At 46.1% G+C, this 13,481-nt stretch overlaps 1 non-coding gene and 1 pseudogene across 2 annotated transcripts; both read left to right on the top strand.

Annotated features, from left to right (window-relative positions):
* The first annotated feature begins 6,047 nt into the window (after positions 1–6,047).
* LOC119466791 lies at positions 6,048–6,163 on the top strand. Its single transcript, XR_005195269.1, has one exon. It is a non-coding gene; the product is annotated as a U5 spliceosomal RNA (small nuclear RNA).
* A 3,235-nt stretch (positions 6,164–9,398) lies between these two features.
* LOC108281469 lies at positions 9,399–9,928 on the top strand (annotated as a pseudogene). The gene has a single exon (XR_001816010.2). The product of XR_001816010.2 is annotated as a protein S100-A11-like (transcript).
* The last annotated feature ends 3,553 nt before the right edge of the window (positions 9,929–13,481 follow it).

Here is a 13,481-nt window from a genome sequence, read left to right as displayed (position 1 = left end):
GAAATAGAGAAAGGAAGAAACTTTCCCCTCTCCTTGGGAGGACACAAAAATCACCAGGGAACAAAAAAGCTGTCCTCCTTTCTCTACCCTAAGTGATTCCTAACCACTATCTCCCAACCCCCCAACACCCCAACACCCCAACGTCCACCCCCGCCCCCGCCCCGCTTTTCCTGATCTGGTCGACCACAAAGAGAGTTCCCTCGGCCTTGCAGTAGACCCTCGGGCCAGGCTAGACCAGCTGACCACCCCCCAAGGAATCCCAGGACAGGGAAAGAGTGGGAGCATCCAGGCCAAGAGTCCTCTCCCACCCCACCCCCTACCGCTGCTGGAGGGATGCGGCAGGTGCAGTTTTCCAGCAGGATGAGATGGTGCCTCTGCTCTTGACCGAAATTGTTGTCAGGACTGTACCTGCGTGGGATAGTGAGAGAGAGAGGAGAGAGGGAAAAGGGGAGAGGGGAGAAAGAAGGGGCGCCCGGAGAGGCGCGCGGGAATGCGGGAGTCGCGGGCGCAGAGGCCACCGCTAGGGTGCAGCTGTGGGCCGACGCGGGAGCCCAGGCCAGGGTGGAGGCGCGCGGAGCCGGGCCGGCAGCGCTGGCGAGGAGGTTGGGGTGTTGTGTTTCCACTGTAACTATAATTAGGCGGATTCAGTGTTTATTTAGGCTGAGAGCTGTAAGATAAATGACAGCTTCGAAGATGCTTTTCAACACTTCATAAATCACCAATCCGCCCGGGCAGTTTGCGGCTGCCATGTCTCGGTTCTCCCTCCGCGCGCTCCCTGTCCCCCCACTCACCTCGGAAGGGGGCACACCCGGGGACGACTCCGGAGCTGTCACCACAAAGGGCAGGAGGGCAAAGGGGAAATGGTGTCTGTGCTTCCCAGAGCCCGCAGCGCCCCGGAAGGGTACGGGGCAGCCGCCAGGAAAGCTGTCAGGAGACGCTTCCTCCCGAGGTGGTCCCGGCGGCCAAGTGGGGCTCGGTTGACGGGCAGGCTTGCCCTCCTCTGGGAGAATATGGTCTCTAATCGGCTCTAATTCAAGATCTCTTCTCTGTGCCCTGATGACACATCTGCAGATTTACAGGGGACGTTTGAGAAATATTTATAGTACCGGGACCGTTCTTTACCCTCCTGTGACTGTCTGCGCCTCTCGCCTCTCTCGGGGCCTCAGGGTGGATGGGCCCATGCCCTTTCCCATGGGAGAGTGCATTCTTGGAGAGGGTTCTGGACAGCAGGCCTGTCTCCCAAAGGGAGTTTGGAACTCCCTGGTCATTAGGAAGGGGAAAGACCTGGATGGCAACCCACCCTGCCTAGCCGGGCCTGGGTCCCTTCAGTTCCCTTCGCAGGAAAAGGGAGCTGGGTTTGGGGAGTTCAGCACTGGGTCTATCAGGCTTTGACTAGAAGTATCTAAACAGACCCAATGCAGAGGTGATTAACCCAACAGGGACCTGAATATGATTAACCCAATGCAGGGAAAATGGATTTGGGGAAATTAGTCTCGTGTAAAAATAACAAGTTAGCCTTCAGCAAGCAATAGCCTTATAATCTTCTTATGAGGCCCATGATGCCAGGTTAGATCATTCATGGCTTGGGGAGGTCCAGCCAAGCCATCAAGGAGACAGATTCCTGGATTCAGACATCAAAGTACTGCTGAAATGGGGAGGGGCACCACACCACCACTGTTCTTTTCCCTAGGCACAGACCTCCACAAAGGATCTGCGTTACCCAGAGAGCAGAGCCATCTTCCCACATGGAATGTGTGCCTACTGATATGTCAGGCACTATGGTCCCTGGGTTCTGTGGATACGATCCTCACTGCCCATGCCATGTCTCTAGGCCAGAATTCACCCAGCAAAGGAGTATATAGGCCAAATTCTGGCTTCAGAGATTGGAAGATTATCTATTGACATTTGTATTTGGTAGGGCATGAAAGAGGTTGGGTTTTTTTCTCCCACAAGGAAACCAAGCCAAGAGAACAGATACAACGGATCAAGTCCCCAATTCAGAGGCTCTGAGTTGTTCTGTTAGTATTGGATAACCCTGGGAGCTGTGTCAGGGTTTCACTCATCTCTTCATTTATTCAGCACCTATGACACACATTCTCTGTGCTAGGCACTGTGCTAGGTGTTAAAAATACAATAATGAAAGACAGTTTCTTCAGCTTCTACTCTCATATATGAGATGGGAATAAAACAAATAATTACAAACAGATATAGTGGAGATGTGTATAAAATAAGATGGTGTCTGGTACCTACTTAGCAAGGGTGATTCTTCTGTCAGCAAACGAGCCCAGTTATCCATAGTGGGGCATTGCTGAAGTCTGAGTAAAGCTGTTAAAAACAAACAAACAAAAACTATAGAGCCATGGTTAAGAGCATGGACTCTGCAGTGAGTTTGAATATTTGAGTTTGAATTTCAACTCTGCCACTTACTGATTATGGGATCTTGGCCAAGTTGTTTAACTTCCTTGTACCTCTTCAGTAAAATGGGAATAATAACTGTTGTTGTTATTATGTTTACCTCATAGGATTGTAGTGAAGATTAAGTGAGAGGGCCAGGATTACATGCCTGTAATCCCAGCACTTTGGGAGGCCAAGGCAGGTGGATCACCTGAGGTCAGGAGTTCGAGACTAGCCTGGCCAACATGGCAAAACTCCATCTCTACTAAAAATACAAATATTAGCCAGGCATGGTGGTGGGCACCTGTAATCCCAGCTACTTGGGAGGCTGAGGTAGGAGAATCACTTGAACCCAGGAGGTAGAGGTTGTAGTGAGCCGAGATCATGCCATTGTGCTCCAGCCTGGGCGACAAGAGCAAAACTCCATCTCAAATAAATTTTTAAAAAGATTAAATGAGAGAATGTGTATAAACACTTACCTGTTATATCATAAGTGCTCCATACTGTAAATGTTAGGAAAAGAAAGGAAGGGAGGGAGGGAGGGAGGGAAGAAAAAAGAGAGAAAGAGAAAGAAATGCCTCTGTATGTAGGAACTAGGAAAAAAATGTTCAAGCCTCCTGAATAAGAGAGAAGTAACTCTTACACAGCCACTGCCATCTTCTCCATGGTTTCTAAGCCTTTTATGTGAATTGGGAGGATTTGATTCTAATTCCAGGTCTTCCATTAGCTGGTAATATGCCCTTGCTCAGTCTCTGGGCTTCCATTCCTCATTTGTAACAGGAAAGGGACAAACTCCCTTCTACAGTATTTTCACTTTTAACATTTTATGGCTCTGTTCAAGAATGCATACAAACTTTTGGAGGTGTGGATATGTTTATGGCATTGATTATGGTGAAGACTTCACAAATATACAGCTAATCAAGTGGTACATATTAAATATGTCCAGCTTTTTGTATGTCAATCACGCCTTAATAAAGTGTTTTTTAAATGCACACCAAAATATAAACAGTTAGATATATTAATAATTTTACAAATCAATTAACAAAATGCATTGCTGCAACAGTTTCTAAGCAATGTTCCATCACTGATAAATGTCCTATGTGGTGCTCAAAATGATGACATATCAGCTGTCCTCAGTCCTGTCAAATATCTTTGTGATACTATTAACAGCACAGCAGCCACACTGAGGCTGTAGCAATGTCAAGGTTGAAGAGGTCAAATTTCCAAACCCAGGATTATTTTGAAAAATTTCCCCATACCCAAGATACTCAGCAGAAGAACTTAGATCTATTCACTTTCCAAAAAGTGGAGGTCTGATTAATTTTTCCTTGTCCTATCAACCTTCCTTACTCATTCATATATATACTAAATATTTCCCATATGCCAGACACTGGCTGGACACTTAGGATAAAAACAAATATTAGTATGATTCCTTCTCTCGAGCTGTGTATTGTCTTTTAAAGGGAGATATATGAAGACATATCAAATAAATGCAATAAAATGCTGTTAGTTTTGTGACAGAAGTCCGCACAGGGAACACTGGGGTGCCAAGGAGGAAGTGGTCGCTTCTCTCCCATGCCTACATGGTTCTCTGCACACTATTGGTGTCCCATATGTGTTGGATGAATGAATGAACCAGCAAATAGCCTGGAGTAGAGGATCTGAGTAGGAGAAATAGTAGGAAGGGAAAGAAACCTACCTGCCCCTAGCAATGCTATGAGACAAACAAACCAGCTAAATTAAAGGAAATAGGAATGGGGTTATATATCCCCGCAAACAACCCCTGGAAGCTAGCATATCTAACAGTTGTACCCTGAAGCTGGTACTCTCTTATTTTAATTTTTTTTAAGTTAAATAAATGAGTCAGGGTCTCACTATGTTACCCAGGTTGGTCTCAAACACCTGGGCTCAAGTGATTCTCCCCTCTCTGCCTCCCAAAGTGCTTGGGTTACAGGCATGAACCACCACTCCCTGCCTGGTTACTGTCTCAGACATGAGCCACCATTCCCAGCCTAGTACTCTCTCCCTTTCTGATTTAACTCTTAGAAAATCCCAAGGCTAGATGTCCTAGCCAAAACAAGTTGAGCAGGGTAGAGTCAAAGGGAGGGCTTTCTCCCACCCATAGCAGAAGAGCTGAATCTCTGCCTACCCACATCATTATATAGAAGGAAAAAAGTCATTGTGCTGACTTCCAAAGAGTTGGACAATAATGACCCAAACCTCTCCAATCTTCATATGATCAAAGGCCACACTGTGTCATGCTGCATGTAGGCTTCCCTCACTCTGCAGTTTAGGATCTGATGCATACAAAGGAAGATAAAATTATAGACTTCTCTGTCTGATGGCTCACAGGCTTCACCAGACACAAAGAGTGCTGGATGAGAATATGTGGGTAAAGCAACAAAACCAGACCAACCCAGGTAGAAGAACCCCCAAATATGTACCCAGTCAAGGAGAGTAAGGATTGACAGCTTCCTTTGAGATGTAGTGTATTCCTTCCATTTATATTTTGGCATGAGATGCTAAAATGCAAGGAGGAGTGGAATTGCTGTCAAATTTACTAATGGGATCCATCTTCGTAACCCAGATCTTCAGAAAACTTCTTGCAGCATAATAATTCAACTCTCCTCAGAACTTTGCTTCATTTCTGCTCTCTTGGGGAAGCAAGCAAAGAAAAGTAGGCATTTCCCACTCAGCCCTCTCTCCGTTTGATGCACTGAGAGCCCCTCCCTGGTTAACTTCAGGTTTTTCCCCTCAGCAATGGGAAAGCCCCAAATGTTAGCAGATGTTAACAGGCAGATCCCAGTTACCGTCACCCAACAATCTCCTTCTGCTGACCTCTGGCTCCAAACTGGGTTCAGTCTATGCTCTTGACTTTTCCCACACTCCCTGCTTCCAGTCAAAGAAAATGCAGCAGAGCCTGTTTTCCAGTGTAAGCAAGTAAATTCCACACTCATCCACTTCAGGCTTTTGCAGCTCCTGGCTTGAGCCCTGCTTGGGAGATAGACACAGACAATATAATTTGTTTTGAAAATCTGCCCTTCGAGTTAAAAAGATGGTGTCACTAATTCTTGTCTGGAGGACCTGTAATTTGAATGTTTCTCCAGGACTAGAGAGAGAAGTCACAAAGACCCAGAACACTTCTTAACCAGTGTGCCTTGGTAATCAGACCGAGAGCTTTTGCTAATGCTAGGTAATTCTATTTGGCTCAACAAACATTTGTTGAATGCCTACTAAATGCCAGGCGCTGTGACAGGTGCTGGCAATTAGTGCTAACAGCCTGTGCTAGTGAAGTATTTGGCCAGGGTTAGAGATGCTGTTAGGTGGCTGGAGGGAAAAAAAAAAAAAAAAAAAGGACCAAAGGGAGAACTGAACTCATCATGATAGCTTATCCTCTTTCAGATACCTTCTTACACTACTTCAGGTGAGAAACACAATCAGCAGCACAAAGGGGTCATATCTCAAGATAACACATTTGCATTGAGTTAGCTACTTTGTCTCTGCTTCTGAATCATGGCAGAGCTTGGCATCTGGAGTCAAAAGAGCTGATCTCAGATTCCAACCTCTCCATTCAGTTGTATGAGCATGGGCAAGTCACTTGACCTCGGAGCCTTGGTTTCCAGTGATATGAATTTGAAATAAAAATACTTGTCCTACTCTGGTTTCTCTTCAGATTGTATAAATCTTTCACCTTTTACTAAAGATTTCCGTGGAGAGGAACAACTCTGAGTCTTAAACCAATTTTTTGAGGCTTGCTTTTTAGTAGGGATTATATAAAAAAAAATACTTTCCCTATCTGGATCATTTGAGATCAGGAGTTTGAGACCAGCCTGGCCAACATGGTGAAACCCTATCTCTACTAAAAATACAAAAAATTAGCCTGGCATGGTGGCAGGTCCCTGTAATACCAGCTACTAGGAGGCTGAGGCAGGAGAATCCCTTGAACCCAGGGAGGCGGAAGTTGCAGTGAGCTGAGATCACACAACTGCACTCCAGCCTGGGGACAGAGCAAGACTCCACTTAAAAACAAAACAATAACAACAAACAAACAAACAAAAAAACTTGCCTTGTCTACTTCATAGGTAGAAGAATCAGGTGAGATAATGTAACATGGCCCAGTGCTTCCTGAACTTTAATGTACATATGAATCACCGGGGGGTGTGTTAAATTGCAGACTGTGAGTCAGTAAGTCTGTGTGAATCTGAGATTCTGCACCTCTTTGGTTTGTTTGTTTTTTGAGACAAAGTCTCATTATGTTGCCCAGGCTGGAGTGCAGGGGTGCGATCACAGTTCATTGCAGCCTCGACCTCCTGAGCTCAAGCAATCTTCCTGCCTCAGCCTCCTGAGTAGCTGGGACTACAGGCCTGTGCCACCACATCCAGCTAATTTTTTAAAATTAATTTTTGTAGAGATGAAGTCTTGCTATGTTGTCCAGGCTGGTATTGAATTCCTGGGCTCAAGTGATACTCCCCGCTCATCTTCCCAAAGTGCGGGGATTACAGGCATGAGTCACCAAACCTAGTGTGCACGTCTAACAAGCTCCCAGGTGATGCTGCTGAGGATGGCCTGGGGATCACGCTTTGAGTAGCAAGCTATGGACTGTTCCCTGGTCATATGGAAAGGATGATGACACTGATGAGGGACCACCAGCTAAGTAAACCTCTAAAACTCATTCAGGATTCAACAGAGCCCATGAAGCGGCCAGAGCTGTGTTAAACAGCCACTGTGTGGTCAACAGAAGAAATTTATGTCATGGTCTTTACTTATGTAGGTAAAACCATTAGAGAATAATACCAATCCGTCCAAACCCAGGAGCTAGGTCAAAAAAATAATAAATCTTTGGAATTTTCCTATCTCTTTCAATTAAAAACATTTGTCCTGGATGTAAAACATTGAGATAAAGATCAGACGGGCTTTGATCCTGCCAGATCATATCCATCCCACTGCAATTGTCTCCTGCCACATTCCCTTGGAATCTTGAAACTGTTAGAACAGATATGCTTGAGGGTGGAGACTGTATATCCTCCCCAGTCCTGGGACTTCTCCAAGTGTTTGAAGACAATTTTGAGGTCACTTCAACCTGCTTCTGGGCACTGAAACGGCTTCCTCTTTCTCAAATGCCTTCAGAACAGGTTTCTTTACTCGGTAATACAATGACCACTTACTCACACCCATAGGAATATTAATTAGTTAACATTTGTATACCTCTTACGAGCTCATGGGATTATCTTGCCCATGTGCAACCTAGAAGAAATGAGCTTAAATCTGTTTGTCCCAGTGGCCTGCAAAGAGATGATCCTTTTCTTAGAGGCTGCATGGCCAAGCCTCCAAGGGCCAAGACAACGCATAATATTAAGGCAATTATTGAGATAAAAGGGGGGGGAAATATTATAATGAAACATCCCTGGATGGGAGGCAGGACACTCAGATTTTTGTCTTATCTTTGCCATTGTCCTGCTGATCTGGGAAGAGGCTCTCCACTAAGTAGAATTTGCTTGCTTGTAATGTACATATCTCTCGTGTGGATGGAAAGAATGTGTGAGTCAAAGGCAATATGAAGTGAAGAAGAGTAGTAAAACACAAGAAAGTAAATAAAACACATGGTTTTTAAGTTAACATGCCCTAGTGGTTTTTATGTGTGTTTTTCAGACAGTTGTGTTTCCTGCTTATCATTGGTCCTGGAGACTTGGGTTCAGCTGGAGTTAAGAGGAATCAAGGTTCTAATCAGAGTTCCCTGGAGTCTCTGCTCCCTCCAGAACTTCCCTGGAGAGCAGCCAGCACTGGGATCTCAGCTTCTGCTCCAAGCCCATGGCTGATGCAAAGAGGAGTCTTTCCTGGAGAAGGAGGGTGGGGAGGAGTAAGTGGCGACAGTTTATCTGAAGCTGGCGCTGGGTTCATTAAGAGACCTGGTGCAGTTTATCTGCTTCTTGTCCACAGAGTCAGCTGCTCTGAACATTGAGTCCAGGGCCTGTCACCATCCCAGCCCTGGCGGCGTCAGGTTGGAAGGGTGTAAAACAGAGCGTCCTCTCCCTTCCCCGACCTCAAGCTCCCCTTGTCTCCAACTATCTGTCCTCAAGGGGTCAGATAGGAGCTGCAATTGAAGGAAAGAAGCTTGAAGCCCTTCTGTCAATGCTTTCTTTCCTGCAGACAGTGAGGTCCTTTGAATTGATTTGACTGCTCCCAGAAAGAAGCAGTCTAGAACTCAGTGGAGGAGGTGGAGAGAAGAGACATGGACTTACCTTTATCAAAGCCACCTTGCCTTGAATGTAGATGACATATATTTTAAGTGGTGCCATTTGTCCTTGTCCATGTCACATTCTCATGATGGGGAATGGGATGAACTTCTGTATTCCAGAAGGGGAGGCTCGGGGATGTTAAGACTTTTTCTTAATATCCCACAGCAACTCAGTGAAAGCATCAAGAATAGAATACACACCTCCTGAGTCCTGGACCAGTATTTCCTGGGCCCTGAAGTGAGGGCTTCAATCCTTTTTCATGCCATTCTCATTATCACAACCATTTAAAAATGAAGATGTTCCACAATTTAAAAAAAATTAAAATGAAGATGTTCCAGACCCCTCCGTGGGACAGTCAGATGGCCAGGATGTATCACACTGTGCCATCCGTGCTCTCTTGCCTGGTTCTCCAGGATCATCAGCACAACAGGTGTGTCTGCTTGGGCTTAAAGGCCCAGCCTGTGAACAGGGGAAACATCCATTCTCTGGCCAAGCCCAGTATTCCTTCAGTTCAGGGCAGGTCAGTGACTTGTCCAAACAACTCAAGCCACCTGTCTCAGGAGGGAGGAGGCAACTTCCTTGAGTACTAGTGCATTATTCAGCTGTTTGGAGTAGACTCCAAAAACTGAGATGATCAACTTCCTACTCTATTGGAAGAGTACCACCACCATATCTACTATTGGAATTCATTTCTAAAGGATTATTGACTTTTCCCACAAAGGTGGGAGGCAGCAAGTGGATTTATCCAAGTAAAGAAGAAACGGTTCTCAGCGCCGCCCCCAGCCACAGCCTCCCGCGCGCCTGGCTCAGCTCCAACATGGCAAAAATCTCCAGCCCTACAGAGACTGACTGGTGCATTGAGTCCCTGATTGCTGTTTTCCAGAAGTATGCTGGAAAAGGTGTTTATAACTACACTCTCTCCTAGATGGAGTTCCTAAGCTTCAAGAATACAGAACTGGCTGCATGAAAAAGAACCAGAAGGACCCTGGTGTCCTTGACCGCATGATGAAGAAACTGGACACCAACAGTGATGGGCAGCTAGATTTCTCAGAATTTCTTAATCTGATTGGTGGCCTAGCTATGGCTTGCCATGACTCCTTCCTCAAGGCTGTCCCTTCCCAGAAGCGAACCTGAGGACCCTTTAGGCCTGACCTTCAAATCCACCCCATTTCCTTCCAGCCTTTCTGTCATCATCTCCACAGCCCACACGTTACCCCTTGAGCCCAGCACACCAGCCACCTCATGCAGGCCTCACCTGCGGATAGTAATAAAACAATGTCACTTTTTTAAAACACGAAGAAAAAAAAAAAAGAAGAAGAAGAAACGGTTGTTTAATGGAAATCCGCCTCTTCAAAACCCCAAAAGCTATCAGCCCCAAACCCCCAAAGCCCATCTCCAAATTCAGCTTCTCTGAGGGTCCAATTCATACCTACCCTTTGCTGTCTGCTTGATCCTAGAATTGCTGCCTCCCTCCAGGTTCAAGCACCCAGGATGCCACCAAGAAAAACCAGGCACCAATATTCCTGAGAGATCTCACACTGGTCTTTAAGCCCCTGCAGCCCTCTTTTCCCCCAGGAGAGAAAGCAGCCACAGTGTGTGCCTACAATGGAGGGTAGAGTTGTGGGTGAGGGAGAGTGAACAGTTTGGCCAGGAGGCAGATAGGCTCAAAGCCTGCACTGGCAGAGACCTAGGAAGAATGAGGCTGTGAAGGGGGTCACTGTGCCACTTCTTGAGTTTCTTGGCTGAAAGTGTTTGGTTTTTGTTTATTTTGTAGAAACAAAGTCTCACTATGCTGCCCAGGCTGGTCTAGAACTCCTGGTTCAAGCAGTCCTCCTACCTCGGCCTCCCAAAGTACTGGGATTACAGGCATGAGGCACCACGCCCAGTGTGGCTGGACATGTGGAAAACATTTATCGTTGCTAACTCAACGAGGACATTTTAGAAGAAACTGAGGAGGCCTCCTTCAGAGGGCAGGGGTTCCTTGCCTCAAATTCACAATTGCTTGCCTCTCCAAGGGTAGAAATAGGAGAAGTGGATGTGTCAGGATCCTGGACCTCTGCAAGCAGCAGGGTTTGATGTTGTGAAACTGCACAAGGAAAGGCCTAGGGACAGGTTGACACTCGGTCCACTGAGCAACTCTAAACTCAAACCAGAGTTCATAGAACTCTGTACCCTCAGACTCGGCTACTTATGGTATGTCTCTCTACTAGAGCACAGTTGTTAAGGGCTTGGGGCCCTGGAGTCAAGCTATTCCACATTTATATCTCAGCTCTTCATCTTACAAGCTGTATACTTAATCCCTCTAAGCCTCTATTTCCTCATCTGTTAAATGGATATAAGAGGAGTATTTATCTCTTGGGATTAAATGAGATCAAGTTCTTAACACAAAGCTTGGGTGCATGGTAAGCACCCCATAAATGTTATTATCATGAACTTTATCTTTAGAGGCTTTTAGGGAGGGGACTTCCCCACTCTGCACTTCCAAGTGCATCCTTCTAGAATGCTACGTCTGTCCCAGTGGGCCTTTCTCTTCATCTATCCACCCCCCCCCATCATAAAACAAGATTTGTCCCTGATGCCCTCCACCTAGCAGATACACTTTCTCTCTTTCTTCCCCAAAGACAAGAGGGATAGATGAATTATTTAACTACCTGTTTCAAAAATCTGTAAATAGAGAAAGAGCAAAACACCCTGCACACCAGATAACTGGAATGCAAGTCTCACTTGACCCCTTGATATAAACCCTCAGCAGCCCTCACCCCATCCAGCCCTGCTGCTCCTGGTAACTGGGATGGGGGCTCAAGAGAGGTATGTAAAGCCTGTAAGTGGCTCTCCCTGGCTCTTCAGAAAGCTGCTTATCAGGGAATGAAACACTGGCCCAAGCTTGCCATGACAGCAGGAGCTGCCTGAGAAGAGAGGCTGAGATAAATGAAGTATCTTTCATCCCCATCAGCGTGGGCCAGACAGAAACCAGGTGTGAGGCAGTGAGCCTTCATCTTCTGTAAACAATCTTCCATTGCCCACTGCAGCAGCTTGAGCTGGAGACGAGGATTAGAAGAACAGCTTCTGCAGGCCTGGGGCCTCTCAGCTGGACAGAGAGTTAAAGGGCGCACAAGATAGCTCACTGCTGGGAAGGATGCTTGAGGAAACACAGCCATTCATCACCAGGGGGTTTGCCTGACCTGGCAGGAGAGAATCTGATATCTAAACATTTCCCTGTGTCCCTGAAGCGCTCTGAAAGTTCTCCAGCTAAATATTTGATACCACATCAGATAACAGCCCACTAGTTTGAGAAGACTGTGGCTACAGAGGGGAGAGGCCCAGCCAGCGCTAGGCTTGGCTGCAATCAGGCAGGACTTAAGGTGGGGGCATCCTAGCTCCCACCTCAAATTTCTGCTGTCCTTTCACCTTGGCCAGGTTAGGGCCAATTAGGGGCAAAGAGGTTGCCCACTGAAAGTTGGTCCTCTGTAAATCCATGAAGAGAAATGGAACCTAAATCCCTTTCAAAGGCAGGTATCTTCTCCCCACCCTATTCCACCTGCCTCTCCCACTCCTTTGATAGAGGTTTCACTTGCAGGAGCTGAAAAAATTACTATGACCCCTGTGCTCAGATGGTAGATGAATGCCAGGTTCCTCAACCTGAGATTACAAAACAAAGTTAAGTGCTTGAATCCCCTCCGGGAGCTGGGGAAAGACAGGCCTGGCTGAAAGGAAAGAGCTATTCTGTTTACAAATCCTATTTTTCCAGCAGGGGGGATGAAAATGTCTCCAATTTCATGTTTCAAGTTTCTTGAAAGATAGGCAAATGAAAGCACATTTCAAACAGTATTGCCTCCAAGAGAAAGACGTTCCCCCTCTGGTTATAATGAAGAGAAGCAGTGGAAATAGTTAAAGATGAGACTTTGGGTTGGGCAAGGTGGCTCACACCTGTAATTCCAGCACTTTGGGAGGCCAAGGCTGGTGGATCACTTGAGGCCAAGAGTTCGAGACCAACCTGGCCAACACAGCAAAATCCTGTCTCTGCCAAAAATACAAAAATTATCCAGGTGTGATGACACATGCCTGTAATCCCAGCTACTTGGGAGGCTGAGGCAGGAGAATCACGTGAACCCAGGAGGCAGAGGTTCCAGTGAGCCGAGATCACACCACTGCACTCCAGCTTGGGTGACAGAGCAAGACTCTGCCTCAAAAAAAAGGAGTTGGGGGGCACTTTGGGACCAGACACACCTGAGTTCAAGTCTCAGCTCTCAGCTCTAATATTTACTAAGGTTCTAAGGGTGTGCTCTTGGCATGTTATGTGATCCCTCTGAGCTTCAGTTTCCTTATCTGCAGAACAAGGATAGTAGTACCTAAATCATAGGGTGGTTGTGAGGGTTAAACCCAAAGACATGCAAAGAAAGCACTTATAAGAGCATCCAATACAATAAACTCTCAGTAAATGGCCATCATTGTCAGTAATGAGATCTTAACCATTAAAATAGAACTTGGAGAAGGATTAATGGAAGAAAGTTTCAAAGGGGCAGATTTCAGCACAGAAAATATATTTTTTCTTTTTTTAAAAGAAATTATTATAGAAAAATTCAAACATATACATAAATAAAAGAATATAATGAGGCTGGGTACGGTGGGTCACACCTGTAATCTCAGCACTTTGAGAGGCCAAAGGCAGGTGGATCGCCAGGTCAAGAGATTGAGACCATCCTGGACAACATAGTGAAACCCCGTTTCTACTAAAAAGACAAAAATTAGCTGGGCATAGTGTTGTATGCATGCAGTCCCAGCTACTCAGAAGGCTGAGGCAGGAGAATTGCTTGAACACAGAAGATGGAGGTTGCAGTGAGCCAAGATCGT

Source organism: Cebus imitator, unplaced genomic scaffold (assembly GCF_001604975.1).
Source record: "Cebus imitator isolate Cc_AM_T3 unplaced genomic scaffold, Cebus_imitator-1.0 Scaffold228, whole genome shotgun sequence".
Lineage (NCBI taxonomy): Eukaryota > Metazoa > Chordata > Mammalia > Primates > Cebidae > Cebus > Cebus imitator.
The sequence above is the reverse complement of the archived record's forward strand: the minus strand, read 5'-3'. Positions and strand labels throughout refer to the sequence as shown.